We start from the raw sequence: 25,160 nt of genomic DNA, 5'->3' as shown, positions 1-25,160 counted from the left end.
GGGATGTTAGGGTTAGGCACCGCCCGGGAGACTTAGGTTTAGGCTACGGGGAAGGGGGGGTTAGGTTTGAGCACTTAGTGGGAGGTTAGACACTAGGGAGGAGGTTAGGGTTAGGCACCCCTAAGGGACGGTTAGGTTATTGGGGGATACTTACCTAAATCCCCTGTCAGGATTTCCACTGCTGCCGGCCTGCCGGCCTCGGGATTTGAACTACCGGCCTTACAGCCGACGGTCATTCATACTGATTCCATGGAGACAGGTACAACTCCAAACCTGATTATATAATAATTGTAGCACAACAAAACTTCCAAGAGCTTACCATATCTCTCTACATGGTACTTTGCTTGGACTGTCGCTGCCAGGACAAAGTGAGTGACAATGCCAGGAGGCATATCCCCTGTAGTTCCTGATATATTGTGGAGACAACTTCAGAATTTAAAGGACACTGGCAGATAGTGAAGTTTACTAGAGACCAGCACCTGAGTCCCATCTTCATTTATATGGGAAGCAGGGGCGGAACTACCGACTGGCAGCCAGTGCACTGCACCGGGGCCCGCCACAATATGGGGTCCACAAGGCTGTGACTGACCCGGCCAGCAGCTACACGCAGGGGACCAGAGCACAGTGCAGTCAGGCTCAGCACTGCAGTGCACTACTGGGTAATAAATGCCAGTAGTTTTTGCAGTGGGGTCAGATGAGCATGTGCTGTGCTTTGATTGGAGGAGCCCATAACATGCTCCGCTAACCCAGCAGCAGTGCAGCCTCATGGGTGTGACTCATTGTGAGGCTGTGACTGTTGCTCTGCCGGCTGCCTGTGGATGCTGCTGGTGAGTACACTGGACCTCATTCAGAGGCGGTCGTTAGTTGCAAGCGGTCACCCTGAATCAGGGCAGCCGCTTGCATCCTGAATGACCGCCTCCTTGTCGATCGCTAAGCTGTGGGTTAACACCCACAGCTCTAGCGACCGACATGGGTGATGGTCACGATGGTCAAGACCATCGCGACCATCCGGACTTACAACCAGACCCTAAGGTTGGGTCTGGGCACTCGTAAGCCCCAGGGAGCTTCCTGCTCTGATTGAGCAGGAAGCTGCCCACTGACATCAGCAATGATGTCAGTGAGGCCAACCCCAAATGGCAAGAGTTCCGGCGTGAACGCCTCCATTTGGGCAGGCACGCCCCCTGCCCGCCTCCCAAACGGGGCGAGCTGTCACAGCTCGCCCCGTCTGCTGCGAGACCCCTAGTGACGGAGCGTCCGTCGCTAGCCGGGTCTCGTGCATGCACACAACAGAGCCAGCTCTGTCGTGCGCATGCTCAGTGGGGCAACATTGAGTCGGTTGCGAGCACTCAGTGCTTGCAATCGACTCTGAATGACCCCCAACTGTGTGGGCACTATAGGTGGCATAATGTGTGGGGACAACAGTGTAGCATAATGTGTGGGCACTACAGGTGGCATAATGTGTGGGCACTACAGGTGGCATAATGTGTGGGGACTACAGTGTAGTATAATGTGTGGGCACGAGAGGTGGCACAATGTGTAGGGACTACAGGTGACATAATGTGCGGGGACTACAGTGTAGCATAATGTGTGGGCACTCCAGGTGGCATAACATGTGGGCACTACAGGTGGCATAATGTGTGGGCACTACAGTGTAGCATTATGTGTGGGCAATACAGGTGGCATAATGTGGGGGGGTACTACAGTGTAGCATAATGTGTGGGGCACTACAGTGTGACATAATGTGGGAGGTACTACAGTGTGGTGTAATGTGTCTCCCTGTCACCAACTGCCTCTCCACTCTCCCTGTCGCACACTGCCTGTCTTCCTCTCCCTCTCCCTGTCACCCACAGCCTGTCACCTCTCCCTATTACCCTCTCCCTGTCACCCACTGCTTTTTCCTGTCACTACTGCCTGTCACCTCTACCTATCACTCTCTCCCTGTCACCCACTGCCTAGCCCCTCTCCCTTTCACCCATTGCCTGTCACCTCTCTCTATCACCCTCTTCCTGTCACCCACTGCCTCTTCCCTCTCCCTGTCACCCACTGCCTGTTATCTCTCCCTGTCACCCACGGCCTGTCATTTCTCCCAATCATCCTCTCCTTGTCATCTTTTTGCCTCTCTTTGTCTACCTCTCGCCTCTCCCTGTCACCATCTACCTCTCTCTGTCACCCACTTCCTCTTCCCTCTCCCTGTCACCCACTGCTTCTCCCTGTAACCCACGGCCTGTCATTTCTCCCAATCACCCTCTCCCTGTCACCCACTGCCTCTCCTATCTCCCTGTCACCTACTGCCTGTAATCTCTCCCTGTCACCCACTGCTTCTCCCTGTCACCTTCTCCTTGTCATCTTCTTTACTCTCTTTGTATACCTCTTGGCTCTCCCTGTCACCCTCTACCTCTCTCTGTCACCCACTGCACTTTGAACTTGGAGTAGGGCGGAGGAGGGGGGCCAAAGCAAAATTTTGCACCTGGGCTCACCACTCACAAGTTCCGCCACTGATGGGAAGTTTTAAATATACTGTCATTGGGCGTACAATTAGTAAATGCAGCACTTGAAACACAAGACTGAACTACTTTTATATGTTATATGTTACATGTGCATCCTAGTCTGTTATTTGTATACTGGTATTAGGAGATATAGAAATTGGTGTATATTTACTATCACTATTATTTGTCATATTGTATTTTATAATAAATTAGCAGCATTTTCTACACTCTTCTCAAGAAACTGTTACACGTTTATAATGGAGAAACCGGTTAAGTACTTATCCACAGGCTTTCCCACTATTGCCACAGATTCTAGTGATTTATATGAGAACAATTGGGACCCCGTGGATACAAGCTATTTGGATCTATTTTGCTACTCCATCTTCGTCTTCCTCCCTAAAACACCGGCCGATGATGTGTTGCTCCCGCTGACACAGCTCCATCTTCAACATCAGGTGGTTACGTATACATCTCACGGGGAGTGTAATTCACTGAGGTATTGCCCTCCCACCGCTGCTACTCCGGGAATGAGTACTGGGGATCAAGATCTGCAAGGTGGTGAAGTTGATTCACGGTGAGGAGGTTGTGCTTGAAAAGCCAGCATTTGGACTTATTGATCCTTATATTGTATACCTGGATAAATGTACATGTTAATTCACAAAGTGGATCCCTGCATTTGTTCTTCTTGAGGTTATTTTGCCCTATTTTAGACTAGTTTTTTTATTTATGTAAATTATCTTTGGCCATATTAAGTTGTTTTATTATATGTAAGGTGTATAATATATTCTAGCAATCATGCTATATTAAATGAATCTGTAACTTTTTATTATAGCGCTCCCTTGTGTGTATTTTTTCTGTTGAGTATTTTTACTACTACATTATATGTAAACAGAGCTGTAACTAGACATTCTGGTGCCCTGTGTGAGATAGAGCATTGCTGCCCCCCCCTCCCCAAAGATGTAGCACTCGGCAGGTGCTGGCCGGGGGAGGCGGAGCTGAAGGAGATTGATAGACAGCAGGGGCTGCTGCTATACATAGCAGTGGGTGGCCGGGGGCAAATAAAAATTGCAGTGGGTGGCCGGTTCAGCCCCAGGGGACACTGCGCTCTGTGTGGTGGCACCGGCCGCACCACCCTAGTTATGGCCCTGTATGTAAATTTATTATCTCCATATGGTAAGCACTTGGAAGTTTTGTTGTGCTACAGTTTTAGCATGCCCTAATAGCAAAACAATGAAAGGGCAGTCTAGGATGTGTAGTTCCACAGCAGCTGGAGAGTCACATGTTGAATACCCCTATGGTATAGAATTACATACTGCATTTATGCAAGAAGGGATTAAACACACAAGATATACACAAGAGGAGGATAAGTGTTGATGACATGTCGAGTACTGCATTTTCAATTGAGCAGATATGTATGAGTTATATCTTATGCAAATATGAAAACGATCTGGTATGCATGTTTTATCACTACCTTCAAGTTTGCGGTAATAATGCTTAATAAATTGCTCTACGAGGTTGCAACAGAATAAACATCTGAAAGTGAAGTAGAATGTAGAAAACTAATATAGCGTTATATGTAATAACTTTCTTACTACAAAGTTGTTTTTCTTTCATTTCTGTATTTTGTACAACATAATGCAGAAGTATAGTCAGCTCTGCTATTTGTGACCTGTGCTTCCTGATTTTTCGGCTTGTTTTTACATCCTATAATATTAACTATTGCTGAGCACACAAGGGGATAATTATGCTGCGACTGGCCTACAAGCAACAGGATCAGTTTCCAATTTGGCCTCACACATGTTTATTCATTTTTATTGGATAGGAGACAGTGGGCCTGATTAAGAGTTGGGAATAGAGTAATACCCCTTTTACACTGCTGCAATAACCCAGATTATTGCTGGGTCTTCTTGGGTAGCGGCTCAGTGGAAAAGGGTACATGAAAAATAGACCGGGTCAAGTAGCCTGGGAATCCAACCCGGGTAGCTATCAGGGTTGGACCTGGGATGGACCTGGGTAGTGGTGCAGTGTAAATGGCACAACCCAGGTTATCCGACCTGGGTCATGCCTAAAATGAGCTGATTGGTGGCTGTGGAGCAGTTTAGCAGAGCAGACCTGGGTTGAGTGTGAATGGGGCTAAACCAGAAATAACCCGGATCGAAAGTGCAGTGTAAATGGGGTCTGACCTGGTTTGGAACCATGGGCCTGATTCAGACCCGCTTGCTAGGATGCGTTCGTACGCAGCCTGCTGATGTTTGCAATGTGCGCATGCACATGCATCGCAGTGCACGTGCACAAACCAGTCCGTGCGATCACCATGTGATCGCCCCTTGTGCATAGACGCCTTGCTAGCTTGAGTGACAGGATGGGGCATTTGTAGGTGGTGACAGGGGTTGGTCGAAGGAAATGGGGGGAGAGGTGGTGCGAATGCAGGTGTGTCCGAGCGTCTTAACGCCATTTCAGAGGTGTGCATAATTAAGATGCAGCGTCATAGTACACATGACTTGGTTGAATTTTACACTGAAGTGCTCACAGTGCTTGCATTAGGGTATGGTCAACCACGAGTACTCGCAGTGCTTGCATTAGGGTATGGTAAACCACAAGTGCTGCGTATGCATCTGATGGTACTCGATGTTACCGATGGTTGCATGCACTTCCTGGAGATGACATGCATTAGTAGGCATCTTAAGACAGGCTAGTGGGTGTCTGCATACACACCATGATCGCACTCTAAGACATAGTGGGCATACTAATGCCTTGCCGTGCGATCGTGGGATTTGCGTACGCTGGCTGCGTGCGAACGCATCTAGCGAGCGAGTCTGAATCAAGCACCATGTCCGAAAACCCAGGTTAGACCCGGGTTTTTGGTGGAAAATGGGTATGTGATAGAGCAAGTAACTGTGTATCTTGGTAAAACCATGCTGCACTGCAGGTGGGGCAGATGTAAGATGTGCAGAGGGATTTAGGCCCTCATTCAGAGGCGCTCGCAAGAAGCGAGCGCTCGTTCTGAATGAGGGCAGCCACTTCTTTTTTTTAGTGCGGCCTCCTGGTCGTTAGCTATGCTGTGGGTTGCCACCCACAGCTTAGTGACCGACCAGGGTGATGGCCTTGACCATCGCGACTATCGGGGCTTGCGACGAGACCCTAAGGTTTGGTCTCGGCAACCATAAGCCCCAGGGAGCTTCCTGCTCTGATCGAGCAGGAAGCTCCCCACTGACATCACTGCTGATGTCAGTGCGGCCGCCCACAAAACGGCAGGCGTTCGCTTGGGAACACCTCCGTTTGTGAAACCACCCCCACCCGCCCCGCCTACAAAACAGGCCGAGCTGTTGATCAACATCGACAGCCGGCCCTTTTGTAGTGAGCTCCAGAGCAAGAGAGTTTCTCTCTCGCTCCCGGGCTTGCACACGTGCAGTGCGGCCGCTGCGCGTGCGCAGGACCAAAACATCGACTCAGTTACGAGCGCTCAGCGCTTGCGACCGGGTCTGAATGAGGTCCTTAGATTTGGAAGGAGTGTGTCCAAACTGACATCTAAGTTGCAGTGTAAAAAAAAGCTGCCTAGCATTTATGGGCTACATGCAAAATCAGCCAGGATTGACCCTGCATGTGAAAAACAATGTATGTATTTGCACCCCTTGCATTGCAACATTGTTTGTCCAGCTAAACAGTTACTTGCTATTATTATTAATATTATTATTACTATCATTTATTTATTTATATAGTGCCCAAGTGTTCCTCAGCACCTTACAAAGTACATAAACAAATAGGTTGACCAGTGACTTACAGTACAATACAATACAGGATGAGAACACGTATAATATACATTGCTGCATTAGTGACCATAACACCCAGATAAGCAACAGAGCGTAAGCAACCATGTGTTAGGTGCCCTAGTGGGGAGTAAGAACTAGATTAAAGTAAAGAAAGGAGAAGCACAAGAGGGTAGAGGGCCCTGCTCGTGTGAGCATACATAAAGGGGAGGGGCAGACAAATGGGGGTGATGCAGATGGACTAGACGGGGAGGAAGGAGCATGTAGCAGCAAGTTAAGATGAGAGCTGGAAGGCTTTGATGAAGTAGTGGGTCTTGAGAGCCCATTTGAAGGATTGTAGAGAGGTGGAGAGTCTGATGGGAAGAGGGAGAGCGTTCCAAAAATGGGCTTGCAAAATCTTGGAGGCGGGAGTGGGAGGAAGTAATCAGTTGGCATGAGAGGCAGTGGGCATTTGTTGAGCGAAGAGGACGGACAGGAGAGTGAAGGGAGATGAGGTCAGAGATGTAAATAGGAGAGGAATGGGTGAGGGCTTTCTAAGCGAGTGTGAGAACCTTGAATTGGGTTTTGAAAGGGAAGGCGAGCCAGTGGAGGGCTTGTAGGAGAGGGGAGGCAGATGTAGAGCATTTGGAGAGGAAGAAGAGCCAAGCAGCAGCATTGAGGACAGACTGGAGAGGAGAGAGATGGGAGTTGGGAAGGCCAGATAGGAGGAGGTTACAGTAGTCCAATCTGGAGATGACCAGTGAGTGTATTCAGGTCTAAGTGGCATCCTGGGTGAGAAAGGGTCTAATCTTGGAAATATTTTTAAGATAGAACCAACAGGACTGTGAGAGGTTCTGGATATGTGATTTGAAGGAGAGGGAGGAGTCCAGGATAGCTTCAAGATAGCGCACTTTGGTGCTAGAGGAGATGGTTGTGCCATCAATTGATAAATAAATGGTGGGAAGTGCGGATATGTTGGAGGGTGGGAAAATGATCAGCTCAGTCTTAGACATATTAAGTTTAAGAAATTGCTGGGACATCCAGGAAAAGATAGCAGAGAGACATTTGGAGATATGAGTGAGGGGAGAGGTCAGGAGAGGAAAGGTAGATCTGAGTATCATCAGCATAGAGATTATAATGGAGGTCAAAAGAGCTGATGAGTTCACCTAGAGAGGAAATATAGAGGGAGAATAGGAGAGGTCCAAAAACAGAACCTTGGGGAACACCTACTGAAAGAGGCTGTTGGGGGGAAGAGGAGTCATGAGAGGAGACAGAGAAGGATTAGAGAAGTAGGAGGATAGCCAGGAGAGGGCAGTGAATGATTTGTAGCAGGAGAGGGTGGTCCACAATGTCGAAAGCAGCAGAGGGCAGTTTCAGTGCAGTGGAGAGAATGGAAGCCAGACTGAAAAGGGTCAAGGAGCAAGTGGGAGGAAAGAAAGGTGGTAAGGCGGAGGTAAACAATACACTTAAGGAGCTTGGAGGCAAAAGGGAGGAGAGAGATGGGATGGTAGTAGGCAAGAGTGTTAGGATCAAGGGTGGGTTTTTAAGAATGGGGGAGACAAGGGCATGTTTGAATGCAGAATGGACAGTGCCAGATGAGAGGGAGAGATTGAAGAGGTGAGCAAGATGGGAACAGGCACAAGGAGAGATGTAGCGGAGGAGACGTGAAGGGATAGGGTCAAGTCTGAATCAGGCCCAGTGCACACAGATAAAAGCACTGTAACAATCATCTGCAAACCAGCTTCTTGGATATATGCAGAGAAGATTCAGAGCCATGTACAACCACACAGTAATACCTCTTTTACACCTAAATTCCGGGTCTGACCCAGAGTTGGAACAGGGTCCCAATCTGGATCAGACCCGGAATTTAGCCAACGTTGACCCAGGATATACCAGAGTAGGAACCGTTTACACCAGAGCCGGGTCTGCATAGACCTGACTTTTCCAGCGTTGAAGTGGACACTTGGAGATGACGTCTTCTCCAAGCGCCACTGAAGCCGGACCAATCGGCCAGTATGCGGCACGCTCCAGGTCATCGTGAACCGAAGCGTGCCATTCACACTGCAGGGTTTCACGGGTTACTCCCGTGTTAAACCCTGCAAGTTACCTGGGATGGATTGCTGGGTCACTCAACCCGGCGATCCAACCCTCTCCCTTTTACACCAAGAAGCTACGTGGTTTAACCCTGCAATAACCCGGGTTTTAGCTCCGGTGTATAAGGGGTATAACAGATGTGTTAAATTAAATGTACACTGAAATTGTTTCACAGGCTAATAAAATTATTATAATAATTTTATTTAATTTATCGTTTGCCTGCTCATTCATGATAAAATCAAGATTCAAAATGATCAGCTTCTCTGTAGCATAAAGTGTTAACTATTTTGCAAAGCTGCACCATCATTGCCACAATAAGAAAAAACAACTAACAGCATTATAGCTGCCTGTCAAGTTCTATTGTAGTGATTAGAGAAAGAAGGGGGATGTGAGATTGATATATGTCACCTGAAAGCTCCAGTTAATAGTAGGTAGGTTTGAAACAACTTTTAACATGTTATTTATTTTTCTAATAGAAGGCAGCAGAAGCTGATAGCATTAATTTGAAAGGCATTTTATTAGAAATTGGGGATATGAATTAATAAACAAATTATAGTCTCTTTTAAGACCAATCATTCTTTACCCTTATTTATGCTACAAAGACCTGAAAAAATTCAATACAAAAAGACTAAAGAATGATTGATCACCTTTTTACCTCCCCACCCTTAAATGACTCTGAGCTTACAGCAGACCACTCCATGATGTCAGCTACCATCCCACCACCATGATCATCTACAAGAATATCTTCAGCTGTAATTAAATGTTCTTTGACATCTACAAAATAACAGACAGCTGACATAGACTCTGTCATGAGATTGACAGAAAAATGGCCAATTGATGGTGCATGATGTAGTGGATATATGTCTGCAAAATGTATGGAGCAGAATCAACATCAGTTTGAGGAACTGATATATGGGGGAGATGTAACAAAACTTTGATGGAGATAAAATAGAGAGTTTTTCCATATCAACTTCTAACTGTCATTTTATAGACTGCTAGATAAATGATTACTATAAACTTATTGGTTGCTATGGGCAACTTCTCCACATTATCTCTCTTAAATGTTTGATACATCTCCCCTATAGTTTTAAACCATAAGCATCAGGATACTGACTTCATCAAGGAGTCATACTGTTTATTAAGACATATTTTTAATGCTTTCATACCTGGAGCTGCAGAGGCGGTCAGGTGACTGCTTTCATACCTGGAGCTGCAGAGGCGGTCAGGTGAATGCTTTCATACCTGGAGCAGCAGAGACGGTCAGGTGAATGCTTTCATACCTGGAGCAGCAGAGACGGTCAGGTGAATGCTTTCATACCTGGAGCTGCAGAGGCGGTCAGGTGAATGCTTTCATACCTGGAGCTGCAGAGGCGGTCAGGTGAATGCTTTCATAACTGGAGCTGCAGAGGCAGTCGAAGATATTTTTGGAGACTTAATGGTGCATACACACGATCAGATTTTTCCTTCAGATATGAACGATAACGATTTAAAAATCGTTCAGTCGTTCATATCTGAAGGAAAATCGTTCATATCTGACATGCCTGAACGATGGACGATCAACGATGCGCGTTCCCGATGGTCGGATAACGATTTCTGATATCTGATGTGTTTGCAGTCAGACTTGGACGATTCCATTCATTTTAATGCAGTCAAAAATCGTTCAATCGTTCAAATCGTTCAAATCGTTCAAAACTTTGGTAAAATCGTTCAAATCGTTCAAATCGTTTAATCGTTCAATCGTTCATCTGACAAATCTGACAAGTCTGACAAATCTGACAGTGTGTACGCTCCATTAAAAAATTATCAGTTTCACAAGAGAAAAAGTGATTCCAGAAGAAATGGTGAAATGTATGGAAATTGTGAGGATGGTATAATGCCTTACTTTAGTTTCTTCAAGGGTACAGTAGTCTGGATATTAAAAAATGCTAACAAAACTTGAATTAACTCTCATAACAGCTGTTGCTTTATATCCACGTAACTTTACAAATAAGTGAACAAATAAAAATATTAGCAGTTATGGGTTCTATTATAACATTTTACAGTTAGGAGCACAATGCTTCGGAAATGTTAAGCTGCTGTTTAACAAGTGCACACCAAATTCTCAGGAGAACTAAACTAAAATCAACATGCAATTGAAACAGTGCTGCATAATCAACATAAAGCACATTAATTTGGTAATCAATTAATTTAACATGTTATACATCAACCACATGTATATAAAAAAAGAGAAATACATAAAATATATTGTATTTCCTATGACACATAAATGAGAACAATGGCTTGTTTGAGGTTCTCAAAGTCGGACCTCGGGACCCCAAACAGTGCATGTTTTCCAGGTCTCCTCACAGAATCACAAGTGAAATAATTAGCTCCACCTGTGGATCTTTTAAAATATGTTAGAGAGTAATGATTACACCTGTGTACTTGCTGGGTGACCTGGAAAACATGACCTGAGTGGGGTCCTGAGGACCGAGTTTGAGAATCACTGGTTTAGACAAATTTGTCAAAATGGCTTGTGTGTCCACAAAGAGTATACAAACTGGCCAATAGATCTTTTACATAGGCAAATTCCCAAGACTATTATGTACTGCACAGTGTCTCATTCAGCTCCTAGGGCCTGATTCAGACCCACTCGCGAGCGGCTGTCCACTCACAAGTGGGTCGATGTTATGCACTGAGCATGCGCACGACGGAGGGAGCTCCGTCGTGCGCATGCGCCAGACGCGACGAGCGAAGGAAAGTCTGTGTCTGATCAAAGGGGGCGTGCTGTCGATGTTGATTGACAGCACGCCCCCTTTGGTGGGCGTGCCAGGGGCGTGCCTCCCTGATGGGGGCGTTCCCACGGGAACGCCTCCCATCAGAAGCCGGCCCACTGACATCACTAGTGATGTCAGTGGGAGTGATTTTGGCTCTGATAGAGCCAAAATCACTCCGGAGCTTGCGGTTGAAAACCTCAACCGCAGGCTCCGGCTCGCAGTTTCGATGGTCGCGATGGTCACGACCATCGCGGCCATCAAAATGCACGCTCGTATAGGCTGTGGGTGGTGACCCACAGCTATACGAGCGTCCAGGAGGACGCTCCATTTTCATGGAGGGCGGCCCTCATTCAGAGCGTGCGCTCTGCTCAGAGCGTACGGCTCTGAATGAGGGCCCTAATTAGATCTTTCTCCAAAATTACCCAGTGCCTATGATAAAGTAAAGTATTAAGACCATCTGAAAATGGACTATAATCATTAAGCTTGTCCCTAAATTATTACTCATATTTTGAAACTCTTGTCATTTAGTTCAAATAAAGTCATTATACTCTCATGAAATAGTGGATTCTTCACTAAATAAGTTGACCAAAATATATGCACACAACTATTAAATATCTTACTTCCAATACTGAAATACTGTACCTTATAATATGCTGCAGGTGTCACTGCAGCAGTTGCGTTTCTAAAAAGCATACCACACAACATTCTGTACTATTATGTATGGCCATTGTATCAGAATCTGTAATATATATGTAAAATTATGTACTTTAACATAACGTTATTGTCAGTATAATATGTGTTACTCGACTAAGACTGTAGTAGCTGATTAACTGTTTTTTTTGTGAGTATAAATGCTAAAACATTTATGATATCACAACTCACTCAGAGTATTGAGGTTATATAAATGCACAGGTTTGTTGCCTCATTACTCACTGTAGCTATGGAGCGTCCCAGTAATTTGCTATACCATTATTACTTTCTGCTCTGGAAACTCAATTCCATATTATAAATGTGGTATATAAATGTGATACTTAATGTATATATAAATGAAACAAATGCTACAAGCTAAAACAAAAAATTCAGTTCACATTTTATAACTTGCACTAAGTTTGTTTTAAAAATGCAATGTAGCAATTGCAAAAAGATTCATTTTATGAATTATTTCAGAGAACAGTTAATAAAATTGTAGATGTATGAGAAAAACACAACTTAACATTTATAGAGACTTTTTCAGGTACTAAATAATGTTTTATTTAATGTCAATAGCACTCGAACATGCCAACTGAATCTGTTTTTTTAGTCTGCAAGCTGAATTAATTCACAAGAAGAATATTTTTATTCTTTGATTATACACGTTTTGCTCCCTAAAGAATAATGTGATAATTTGCTACTGTGAATTATCAATCACACATAATTATTCAGCTCAATTGGATTTTGTGACACAGTTCTTGCTGCTGCTTGTCTGATAATGATTCTAAAGTTGTAACACTTTAGTACCTAATAAATTAGCCTATACATTTAAAAGGAAATAGCACTAAAATTAGTGTGGGTTAATTATTTCTAAATAACTTACCTTTCAGTTAATTTTGCCTGCCTTCATTTAAGTGGTGGTGCACAGATTTTGCAACAAGATACTTTTCTGAACTGTTTAATATAAAAAAGGTTATGGGAAAAATACCCGTGCAGTTCCAGTGCACAGTACTATACATTATAACACAATTAAACAGTTTTCATAGAGTAATAGTTTCTATAATAAGTATAGTATATATAAACTAAAGGTGCCCATACATCAGCGAGTGTGTTTCGCGATCCAGCGATGCGATGGGAAATGCCGACAACCCTCCATCGATGTTCTGCGATCCATCGCCGGATTGCAGACATTTGTCATGTTAAATGTCGGCGATTTGACGATTGCGATCATTTTTTGATCACGGTTGTCAAATCTGCTAAATCCAACATGTACATTTCTGTGATGCTGGGTTGCAGCATTGCGGGATCGCGGCAATCCATCGCAGATGGATGGGCCCCATTAGGGTAGTCACTTTGGGACAGAAGCAAAGTTGAATGCAAATTAGCCGCAATTCATCCCTAAATGCGTACATGTGCCTGTATGAAGAATTGTACACATCTCTGTGGCCAGACCACCCCTATCAGTATGTTTGGTATAATAGTCGTCATCATTATAAGTTCATACTTGTACCAGCCCTATCCAATTTGCACAGGATCCCTCTGAAAATTGGTGTGTTTCTGCATACTTATAACTCTGCAAAGCCTGCAGATCAATTGACATACCCCCTTTTTATGTGAGGACATCCAGTTACAGGATAATTGTGTCCATTTAGTTGTAAGTGAAGAAACAACGGAGATGTGTGCAACTCTTCATCAACCCTTGTTGAGTTTGAATGATTCCAGAACATACACAGTGTGAAATTATGCAAGATACAACACACAAAAGGACTTCCATTCATCTCTGCATTAGCCCTATTAAGCGTGGATTAGAAGTAATTTCACATACTGTATGATATTTTACCTCCATCTGTGAATCAGGTCATAGGTAACAACCATAGGAAATTAAGTGTTGTATTGCTACTGGAAATATATATTCTCAAGAATATTATGTTCAAATATAGTATAAAAAGATTTCCTGCATAAAAAATGCTTGTGTGATCTTTCAGCATTTTTTTGCCCTACTCACAGGAGCAAGCTCTGTCGGTACTGTGTTAACCCCCAATATTTGTGTTGCTGAAGCCTCTAACCATGTGTATGCAAGTTATAGGAGAGGGAGTGAAGAAAGTACCTGAAATCATTTAAAAATGTTAAAGCTTCCAAGCATGAGGGAGTTGGGAAAAGCTGAGGTCGTAGGTTGCAGTCTTGGTAATGGCAATGGCTTTATCAAACTTCAGCTCTGAGACCAGGTACCATGCAAAGATGATAAGTTGAGGCCATGAGTTAGCAGCAGGTAGTGTTTGAGGATACAAGACATGGAAAGTGCGATGTCTGGTTCAAAAGGAGCAAAATTGCATTCCTTTTGGTTATGGAGAGGAGTCAGATGAAGAGCAGGTTCAAATCAAAGGAAAGGCTCTTGCATCAGTGTGAAGGAGGAAGGTCTTAGGTCCAAGAGAAGCAGTCAGATGCAGTTGGGACAGTGTGTAGAGGTCCTGGTTTGGACTTAAGATCAAGATTATGCAGGTCTAAACAGTCGGTAAGTAATTTGAAGCACAAATGATAGGATGAGAGTGCCTCAAAGCCAAATAGAGATGAATTTAGTCTGGGGATGACAGATCTGTGAAGATGTAATCATTCTCAGTGGAACAAATAATGTTTATATATATATATATATATATATATATATATATATATTGTAAGGCATGGCCGCACTCACATCAGCAATTACTTAAAATGTCCTGGGGTGTCACCCATGGCATCCACATGGGGAGTCCAAAAGCATAGAAAAAATGAGGGGCACTCACCAGTATTGCACATATAAAAAATCAAACTTTATTCCTCACATAGTCCATAAGTGAATAATTCTCCTCAACGTTTCGGTCCCATCTGGACCATTTTCAAGAGATACATCAATGCAGCCTCCACAGCAATATCCAACCAATCCTTATGGATCCCAAATTATACTGTGCATCTCCCACTAGGGCCCTAAATACCCCCATCAATCAGCTAAATGGCGCCCAAACATATCACAAACACCAGACACAAATGGACCTAACAAGCGGTCCACAAGTGTAGGGCGGCATAATCACACCAACGCTTCCTGTGTGTGAGCCGCATGTAAGGAACGACGTGGGTATAGTGATGTAGCTTCCACCACGTGGAACACACACGTCACTTCCGCTGAGCGCATCACAGGTTCCACTAGTCTACAGACTACAACAACCAACACCCTCCAGTGTTATTAGCCACACCCACGGGACGTAATAGTGACTATCCAGTCACAATCACTGTTGGAGTCATCACCATGGTAACCCATTACTATGGGATAATATTATGGAAAATAAATGAATACCAAACAAGAATTTACCTGTTGGCATACATATACTTAATACATCCAAGAGAACAGTCCAATACAGGGTAGCCCAAAGATGTAGCAAACGATAAAGAAATATTTTGTTTATAGCGACACTGCACTCATCAATGGGGGTATCCAGAAACCTATACCATAGGGATGTACACATACCAGACCCTCTTGAATACAAAAAATACAATATATAATTACATATAATTACATATATTACCCTACACCAAAACCAAAGAACCCCCCAAAATATATATATATATATATATATATATATATGACAAACACAATGTCCGGCACTCCAGTGGTATATATAAAAAGCAACTGTCCCGGTGCTCATCTAAGATAACCCAATATCATATATGTCAAAGCAATAGATGTCACTCGGATGAAAAACATATAGTCAAGCTGCGGTAGATCATAATGTGGGAGTGTATTGATCAAAAAATAATTAATTAAATTGAGTCAACTGCCACCATTGATGTTTTCAACAGCAAATTCGCTCAAAAGGAGTTTTAGTGCAAAAAAATATTCAATGGATTGCCCTCATTAAGGCCATTAGGCGATATCGTGCCAAGGTGAAAAATCCATCTTGCTTCAAGTTTTTTTAATATAAGAGCATGATCCCCACCTCGTTTTAGAGGTGGTACCCTGTCAATGATGCGACATCTTAGAGAAGTAAGCTGATGCCCCAACAATAAAAAATGGTGGGCCACTGGCTTATCTGTTGTACCACTTGAAAGGGCCTGTCATATTGATGTCTGATGATTGGCCATTCTTTCTCGGAATGTGCAAGTTGTCATGCCCACGTAGGAAAATCCACAAGGGCATGTTAATAAATATACCACATAGTCCAACTGGCAATGAAGCTTGTATCGTATCCGAATTGGACTTCCATTTTGTGAATGTGGTAAAACTGCAACCTGGAATCATTGAACGGCAAGTGGTACATCCCGTACACTTAATGCACCCTGGCTTCTGTGTCATAAGCCAAGTATGATCCCCTAGAGTTGGAGATCTCTTGGGGTGCATTAGTAGTTGTTTCAGATTCCTGCCACATCTGTATGCCATCATCGGTGGATCTCTACATCCAAGGCTCAAACTTTGATCACTGGCTACAATTGGCCAATGTTTCTTGATCGAATGAGGTACTTGTGAGGAGACCCCATCATATTGGGTAACAAAGATCATGCGTTCCTTGGCTTTCTTAGCTTTGATAGCTACTTTCTGATGTGCTCTGGTGAGGCATCCCTCAATTGTACTCTGCTTATAACCTCTGGCAAGAAAATGATCAAACATCTCACCCAACTGTATATCAGCCATCACAGGGTCTGTGTTGTTTCTTATGACCGTCATGAACCAAGCAGCTGCATTATTTGTATTGAAGTGCCGGTCCATCTTTGCCAGTTTATATATATATATATATATATATATATATCTTATTTGTTCCACTGAGATATATATATATATATATATATATATATAGATAGATAGATAGATAGATAGATAGTCTATTCGGAATAAAATTAGGTGGCACTCAGAAAAATCATCAATAATATGACACTGAGCCTACGCTCGTCAATGTTTCAATTCTATTTGAAGAATTTTCGTCAGGACATAACAGACAATAACACATGTACATACTCATATACCCTACACCACTTACCCCAAGTGCCAATGAGCCTTTTGCTGACACCTGCCAGCACCGTCCCAGTGCTCCATCGTGGCTAACTGATGTCATCGCTGGAAAGAGCTCATCACCCAATGTGCAAACAAGCCTCCATCTGATTGACATCAGTGCCGTCCCCGTCGCAGCTCTCTGACCTCAGCATGCATGGCTAGTTGCTAAGCAACTGTAAACAAAAGTGAAACAGCAAGCAATGAAGTACAACTAATAGTTACAAAAGCAGCACATAAAGAAAACACAATTGTTGCTAAGACATATCGTCAGGTAGGCAATGAAAAAAACTGTCTAGAGGAGTTTTGAGGTTCTGATTTTTTTGTGGACCCGGGATGGTGATAGGAGCAGACACAGAAGCAGATTTAAATGAAAAAGTGGAGTTTTAATAAGTGGCTTAGAAGACATGGGAATGGCAAATGAAAAAAAAGTCCTGGTATAGCACTAAAGTGCACTTGATAACTGTGGTGGGGGTAAATGGGAGAATGTCCAGATAGTGACAGGCAGGAACAGTCCAGTATACAGGTATGGTGAGCTGTAACAGAATGCAGGTATGGTGAGTTGTAACAGAATGCAGACAGAGGTAATGAAGTCCAGCTGGGAGTGAGTGGAGGCAAGGTGCAGGGAAACAGCAGGTTCAGGTACTCAGGCAGGTGAAAAGGTAAATGGAGGGTGCAGGGTAAGTCCAGCAGGTTGGAGCAGGCAAGGTTCAGGCTAGTAGCGCATCCAAGGAGGCAGGTAAGGCACAGTTACTCTCTCTCAGCCGCAGCTGGAAAGAGCTCAGCACCCAATGTGCAAACAAGCCTCCATCTGACTGACATCAGCACCGTCCTGGAGCCCTGTCACAACTCTCTGACCTCAGCATGTGTGGCTAGTTGCTAAGCAACTGTAAACAAAAGTGAAATAGCGAGCAATGAAGTACAACCAATAGTTACAAAAGCAGCACATAAAGAAAACACAATTGTTGCTAAGACATATCGTCAGGTAGGCAATGAAAAAAACTATCTAGAGGAGTACTGTAGATCCCTCTAAAGAATCCAAGAGGACATAGCAGCACTCACATCTAAATATATTCAAGCATATAATCATGATGTTTCAAAATTTCTCGATGCTTTCCTTCAGCCAGTAATTCAAAATGAAGCAACATATTTAAAAGACACTACTATGTTTCTCAATATATTAACAGAAATGCGTGACTTACTGTCTCACTTCTGTATTGCTACAATAGATATTGTTAGCCTTTATACCAACATCCCTCATGAAAGAGGTATTGACGCCATGAGAAGACTTCTCATTAACAACTTGAAATATGCAGGACCAGATCTGGATTTTTTTTTAGTTCTCTTGAGGTTAGTCCTGACTAGGAACTTCTTCATTTTTAATGGCGAATTCTTCATCCAGCTCCAAGGATGTGCAATGGGGTCATGTGTGGCCCCTGAATACTTTAATGCCTTTATGTTCTCTCTGGAAAAAGATCTATTTTTTAATGACCCTCTGATGGTAAGAAGATCTTATTGTATAAACATTACATTGATGACGTGTTTGTCATATGGGATGGGATGGAAGATGAGTTTAAAGAATTGATGTCACATATCAATCAATCTGACAGAAATATTAAATTCACATTTGTAAGTGATAACAATGTCCAACACTAGGATGTAATTGTGAAAAAACAAGATGGTAAATTATCTACAATGGTATATAACAAACTTACCGACTGTAATTCACTGTTAGCTGCAGCAAATCATCACCCTGCAGCCTTGAAATGTGGACTTCCATTCTCCCAGTTTATAAGAGTTCATCATATTTGTGATAACAATGACGATGTGAAGAAACAGATGGACATCACGTATAACCATTTCTTACAGAGAGGTTACTCTAATACCCTTTTATTGGATGCCAGGACTAGGGCATTGGCAATATCTAGGGAAACTTTATTGCAAAAATCCTTGGTGAGAGAAAAAAAGAACCCTTTGATTTGGGTAAATCAATACTCTATGGCAAGCTCTAGCATTACCAAAGTGGCTAAGAATTACTGGCCATTAATTAATGATGAGAGTGATTTACCATTACTTAAGGGTGCTACTCTTATTCCTTGTTTCAACGAGGAAAAAATATTAAAGATTGGGTGATTGGGATAAAAAAGAAAAGCAGTACTTTCTAACTAAAAAACCGGGCAACTATTGTTGTTTGGGATGTACAACTTGCAGTTTTCTTGAACAAGGGGACTTGTTTTTGCATCCTCAAACAGGAAAGAAGATCAAAATCAGACGTGCTTACCTGCTCCTCAAAATTTGTGATATATTTCATCTGCTGTCCATGCGGTTTACTGTACATTGGTAAAACTATGCATCAATTTAAGGAATGTATGGCGCTACATAGGAGTGCCATACGACTTGCTCTGGAAGGGAAATTTATGGATCAGCCAGTGGCTAAACATTTTAGGGATGCACGTCATAGCCTGTCATCCCTGAGCTATTCCCTCATTATTTCATTATCAATTAAGCAGGTAAAAGGTCTGGAGTTGATTCTAGGTGTGACATTTGCATTTTAAAATCAGTTGCTGTAGACTCTCAATATGAGATCCAAAGAGCTGTCACTATCAGTGAAGCAAGCCATAATTAGGCTGAAAAATCAAAACAAACCCATCAGAGAGATAGCAAAAACATTAGGTGTGGCCAAATCAACTGTCTGGAACATTCTTGAAAAGAAAGAATGCACCAGAGAGCTCAGCAACACCAAAAGACCCGGAAGACCACGGAAAACAACTGTGGTGGATGACAAAAGAATTATTTCCCTGGTGAAGAAAAACCCCTTCACAACAGTTGACCAAATCAAGAACACTCTCCAGGAGGTAGATGTATATGTGATAAAGTCAACATTCAAGAGAAGACTTCACAAGAGTGAATATAGAGGGTTCACCACAAGATGCAAACCATTGGTGAGCCACAAAAACAGGAAGACCAGATTAGAGTTTGCCAAACAACATCTAAAAAAGCCATTACAGTTCTGGAACAACATCCTATGGACAGATGAGACAAAGATCAACTTGTAGCAGAGTGATGGGAAGAGAAGAGAAGGAAAGGAACTGCTCATGATCCAAAACATACCACCTCATCAGTGAAGCATGGTGGTGGTAGTGTCATGGTGTGGGCATGTATCGCTGCCAATGGAACTGGTTCCCTTGTATTTATAGATGATGTGACTGCAGACAAAAGCAACAGAATGAATTCTGAAGTGTTTCGGGCAATATTATATGCTCACATTCAGTCAAATACTTCAGAACTCATTGGACGGATGACAATGACCCGAAGCATACTGCATAAGCAACCAAGGAGTTTTCTAAGGCTAAAAAGTGGAATGTTATGCAATGGCCAAGTCAATCCCCTGACCTGAATCCGATTGAGCATGCATTTCACTTGATGAAGACAAAACTGAAGGGAAAATGCCCAAAGAACAAGCAGGAACTGAAGACATTTGCAGTAGAGGCCTGGCAGAGCATCACCAGGGATGAAACCCAGCATCTGGTGATGTCTATGCATTCCAGACTTCAGGCTGTAATTGCCTGCAAAGGATTTGCAACAAAGTATTAAAAAGTGAAAGTTAGATTTAGGATTGTTTCGTTTTTCCCATTACTTTTGACCCCTTAAAAAGTGGGAGGCACATATAGAAACCGTTGTAATTCCTACACCATTCACCTGATTTGGATGTAATTACCCTCAAATTAAATCTGAAAGTCTGCAGTTAAATCACATCTTGTTTGTTTCATTTCAAAGCCATTGTGGTGGTGAATAGAGGCCAAAATATGAAAATTCTTTATATATATATATATATATAGAGAGAGACAAAAAGGTGGACAAAGAGCGCCTCCTAGTGCAATCTCGTACCAACTGTAAGACCCTTTACCAATAATATACACCTATGTGGTGGAGGTGTACCTTAGGTAGTGGATTAAATCCACAAAATAATCAGCATAGAACAACCAGTAGTGTATTCAGCACTTCCACTTCTTATTTGGAATAAGACAGCTCCAGCCATGTGGCACCAGCCATGATATTTATGCAATAATAGTATAAAGAGAAAAAAGGACCATAGTGTAATCCAATAACGCAAAGATATTTAATACACACATAAAAACAACAAAGTTAAATGCCCGTACATCAAAATAATTTCAAATAAGCTTATCTGTATATATCCATAGTCACTAGACAGGAACCCCGGGCAGAAGGTAACGTCAGTCACTGCAAAACCTCAACGCGTTTCGTCCACATCAAATGTATAGGACTTCATCAGGAGGATAAACAATAATCATAATCATGCCCTATATATACCTTGAAGATATCCCTTAATTAGTGGGCGTGAGTACCGCCATTCGGAGATCGACTTTGCATTTCAAAAATCCGGAAATAGACCGGAAATGCGTTCCTCCATCCCGGAAGTGTGTTTCCACATCCGTCTTTACCAATCTATAGACGGCCTAAAGTTTAGCCTAACACGCGCGGTCAGCCCCCTCAGAGTCCGCCAGCATGCCGGATAAGCTAATCGGGTCACAGTGCCCTTAGCTCCAGCATCCGCGTGTGACTCCCATTGGCTCCGTTCGTGTATTGCGGCGGCCATTTTGTTGGAGATTTCCCTCCAGCAATTGCTCTAGTGTTAGTCATCGCCACCCTGAAAAATTGGGGAGTGCATGTCTTTAATTTGAAGACTTTATAAGATGTTGTACAAGGACTAGCGCCGTATACCACCTTTTTGTTTATATATTATTTGTTCAACCTTGGGTATTTAGGCTGCTGTTCTTTTAACATACTAATGTCCATAATGTTCTTGAGAACAGGAAATAGGAGAAGGATAGACCTATGCGAAAAAATATTTAATGAGAATAATGAGGAACAATCGAGTAAAAATAACTCCATAGATGACCAATTCTGGGATATGGAAAAAATCCTTGCGAAGGAGATAAGGACATGGTGGGATATTGCTGGTCTGGAGCAATATATTAAGGTCAATAGGGTCCCTAGGGGGCTTAGGATTACTAAACAACCCAGTTTTAATAGTCCTAATGAACAATTTCTAAAGGATTGGGATAATGTGTTACACGACTGTTCGATGAAATTAATGCAAATAATTATCCAGGAGAAAAAGAGAAATCTCATTGAAATTGAAAAAGAATTGACAAAAAGAGAAGTTTTGATGGAAAATATAAAGAGCAGCGAGGAATATAAAGTAAATGAGGTTGTTTTGGTCAAAAAACTGGAAAAGATTGAATTAGATGTGATAAAAATAAAAGAGAAAAAGTTTTTTAGAGATAAATTTGATTATCAAAATGGCAAGATAAAGAAATGGAATGGGAATATGGAGAAAAGTAGGGATGACTCTAGGTCTAGGGGACAAGGCAAATGGACTAGAGTACAATCTAAATCTAAACCCACTTTCAAAAGGTATCCAACACCAAAAAGAGTCAGCTTTGTTAATAACAGTAGGTACTCCACTTTAAGTAGACTGGGATCAAATAGTGACTCTGATTTTTTATCCCCAATGGCCTCAGATGTGAGGGAAAGACCGGTGGGAAATATGGGATGTCAGGAACAGGTGAGTAGGTCGTCTCCGCTAAAAAGAAGGCTTTTAGAAGACGAGGGAGAAGGGGGGGCCTTAAGCAAATACAAAAAAGACGAAACCTACAAAACTAAAGGAAGATGCTGATCTTAAAAATAAAGGCATCTTTAATCTTTCATCATATGAATTATCTGAAGCAGAGATTTCTTTGCTATGTAAAGGTTTAACATTCGCTCCTGTGGCCCAACCCAATAATTTTCAATTATTTATTGATCTCAATAAATTTATTAGAAAATTGACTCTACGTAGACATTTCCTTAAGAAGGAGCCTACAGAGATGTGTAGTACCATTAACCACTCCAAGTCAGGGTTAAAACCATGCTCAAAATATTACCCGTTAGAATCCAGAAGTAGCCAAATTGAAATGTTTTATGAATTAGTGAAAAGAGATTTGTGTGATACAAAAAATATATCTCAGACAATAAGAGAGAAAGATAACTTAACTAATTTTGAAAAGAGTGCCATTAAGAAATTGAGAGATAATGAGGAAATAGTGCTCAAACAAGCTTATAAAGGGGGAGGATTAGTAATTATGGATAGAGTAAAGTATGAGATGGAAGGACACAGACTACTTAATGATACTGTCTCGTACAAAAAATTGGATATGGATCCTACAGGTAGATTTGTAGAAGAACTTAGGACTATCCTGGTAGATGCATTGAGACAGGGCATCATTGACAAGAATGAATTCCAATATTTAATTGAAAATAACCCTGTGATACCTATCTTTTATTTTCTCCCCAAGATCCACAAGTGTTTAGATAACCCTCCGGGGAGACCAATAGTGGCAGGTATCGACTCCCTGACAGCACATATTTCTGAATATGTGGAAATATTTCTGAGAAAATATGTCCATAAATTGAAATCATATACAAAAGACTCCACAGCTATTTTACAAATTTTAGAGCATTTTATTTGGGAACAGGATTACCATTGGGTCACTATTGACGTGCAATCATTATATACGTCAATTGATCACACCAAAGGTATAGAATCATGTAGAGAGTTCCTACTTGAAGATGCAGATCTGAGTGAAGCCCATAAAAATTTTATTTGTGTTTTAATTGATTTTATATTAAAACATAATTATTTTAAGTTTTTGGATAATTTTTATCTCCAAGTATGCGGGACGGCTATGGGCACCATCTTTGCACCCAGTTTTGCGAATTTACATATGGGCAGCTGGGAAAATATGTTCATTTATGGGGAGAATATTTTTAGAACTATATCATTTTATATCAACGTTATATTGATGATATTTTAATTATATGGAAGGGTCCTAAGCCAACCTTTGATGAATTTATGAAATTTATTAGTGATAACACATTTAATTTATCTTTTACATATAAATTTGATGATCACCAGGTGGAATACTTGGATTTAGTTTTAATGAATATTGATAATGGCATTCAAACAAAAAGCTTCATTGATACTAATTCTTATGTACATTTTAAAAGTGGACATGCATCTAAATGGAAAACAAATATACCTTTCTCACAATTTTGTAGGGTTAAGCGCAATTGCAGTGAACAAAATATATGTGATGTACAACTTAAATTATACTCTGATAGGTTTAAAGAGAGGGGTTACCCTAATGACCTGCTAAATGAATCTATGATCAGAACAGAGAACATTAATAGATCTGACCTATTGAAATATAAAGAAAAAACCAAGAGTAAAGAAAATGAGGTTCTTTTCATCACTACCTATAATAAAGATGAAAAGCGAATACGAAAAACCCTGACAAAACATTGGGATATCCTAAAAATGGATGGTATATTGAATACGGTCCTACCAGAAAGACCAAGAGTTGTTTTTAAAAAGGCAAAAAATTTGAAAAATATACTTGCTCCCAGTCAGTTAAAGGTCAAAACGCACAAAAATATGAATCCTTGGGAAAACCTAAGGAAGGGTTTTTTCAAATGTGGACATTGCATCATCTGTAAATATACTAATTCTAACAATAAGTCCTTTACAAACTTTGATGACAAAAAATTTTCTGATTTCTGAGTTTATGAACTGTACAACAACCTGGGTGATTTGTATGTTGGAATGTCCATGTGGACTAAAATATATTGGTAAGACTAAGCGACCATTAAAAATTCGTATCCAGGAACATGTACGGAGTATAAAGAATAAGTTGGATAACCATAATGTTCCTAGACATTTTAAATAATGTCATAACTCTGAATTGAACGGTTTTAAATTTAAGGCCATTGAACATGTGACTATTGGAGAAAGAGGTGGGGAGCTTGAAAATAAATTATCCAGACGTGAGATGTATTGGATATATACATTAAATACTATGGCCCCTAGTGGTCTTAATGATAATTATGAGATTGCCCCATTTCTGGTTTGAGGTGCCCTTTTGTTGTATAGTTATATGTGGGTCTTATGAGTTTTTTTAATGGTCTTTTATAGTCTTAACCTTGTGCTCTTTTATTTTTAATTTTTACCTGTTTTATAGAATTATTCTAAAATGTCACAATAATTATTGACATTTTAATGGATATTTTTATGGGTTTTTTCATGTGGTTTTTATGTGGTTTCCATTGAATTTTAAATCCTACCTCATTGCTGCTAATTTTCACATATTTAATTGTTGACACATTACATGTATGTGCACATGTACATATGGTTTTATATGTATATGTATTTGTATCTTTATCCGTTTCCTATATGGGTTATTATTGCTATTTATGACTACTTAGGTTTTATAATTGCCCTGTAATTTTAATACTATTTATATATACACGTTGA

Source organism: Taudactylus pleione, unplaced genomic scaffold (genome assembly GCF_031769625.1).
Source record: "Taudactylus pleione unplaced genomic scaffold, aTauple2 ptg000041l, whole genome shotgun sequence".
Taxonomy (NCBI): Eukaryota; Metazoa; Chordata; class Amphibia; order Anura; family Myobatrachidae; genus Taudactylus; species Taudactylus pleione.
Note: the sequence above shows the minus strand (reverse complement) of the source record.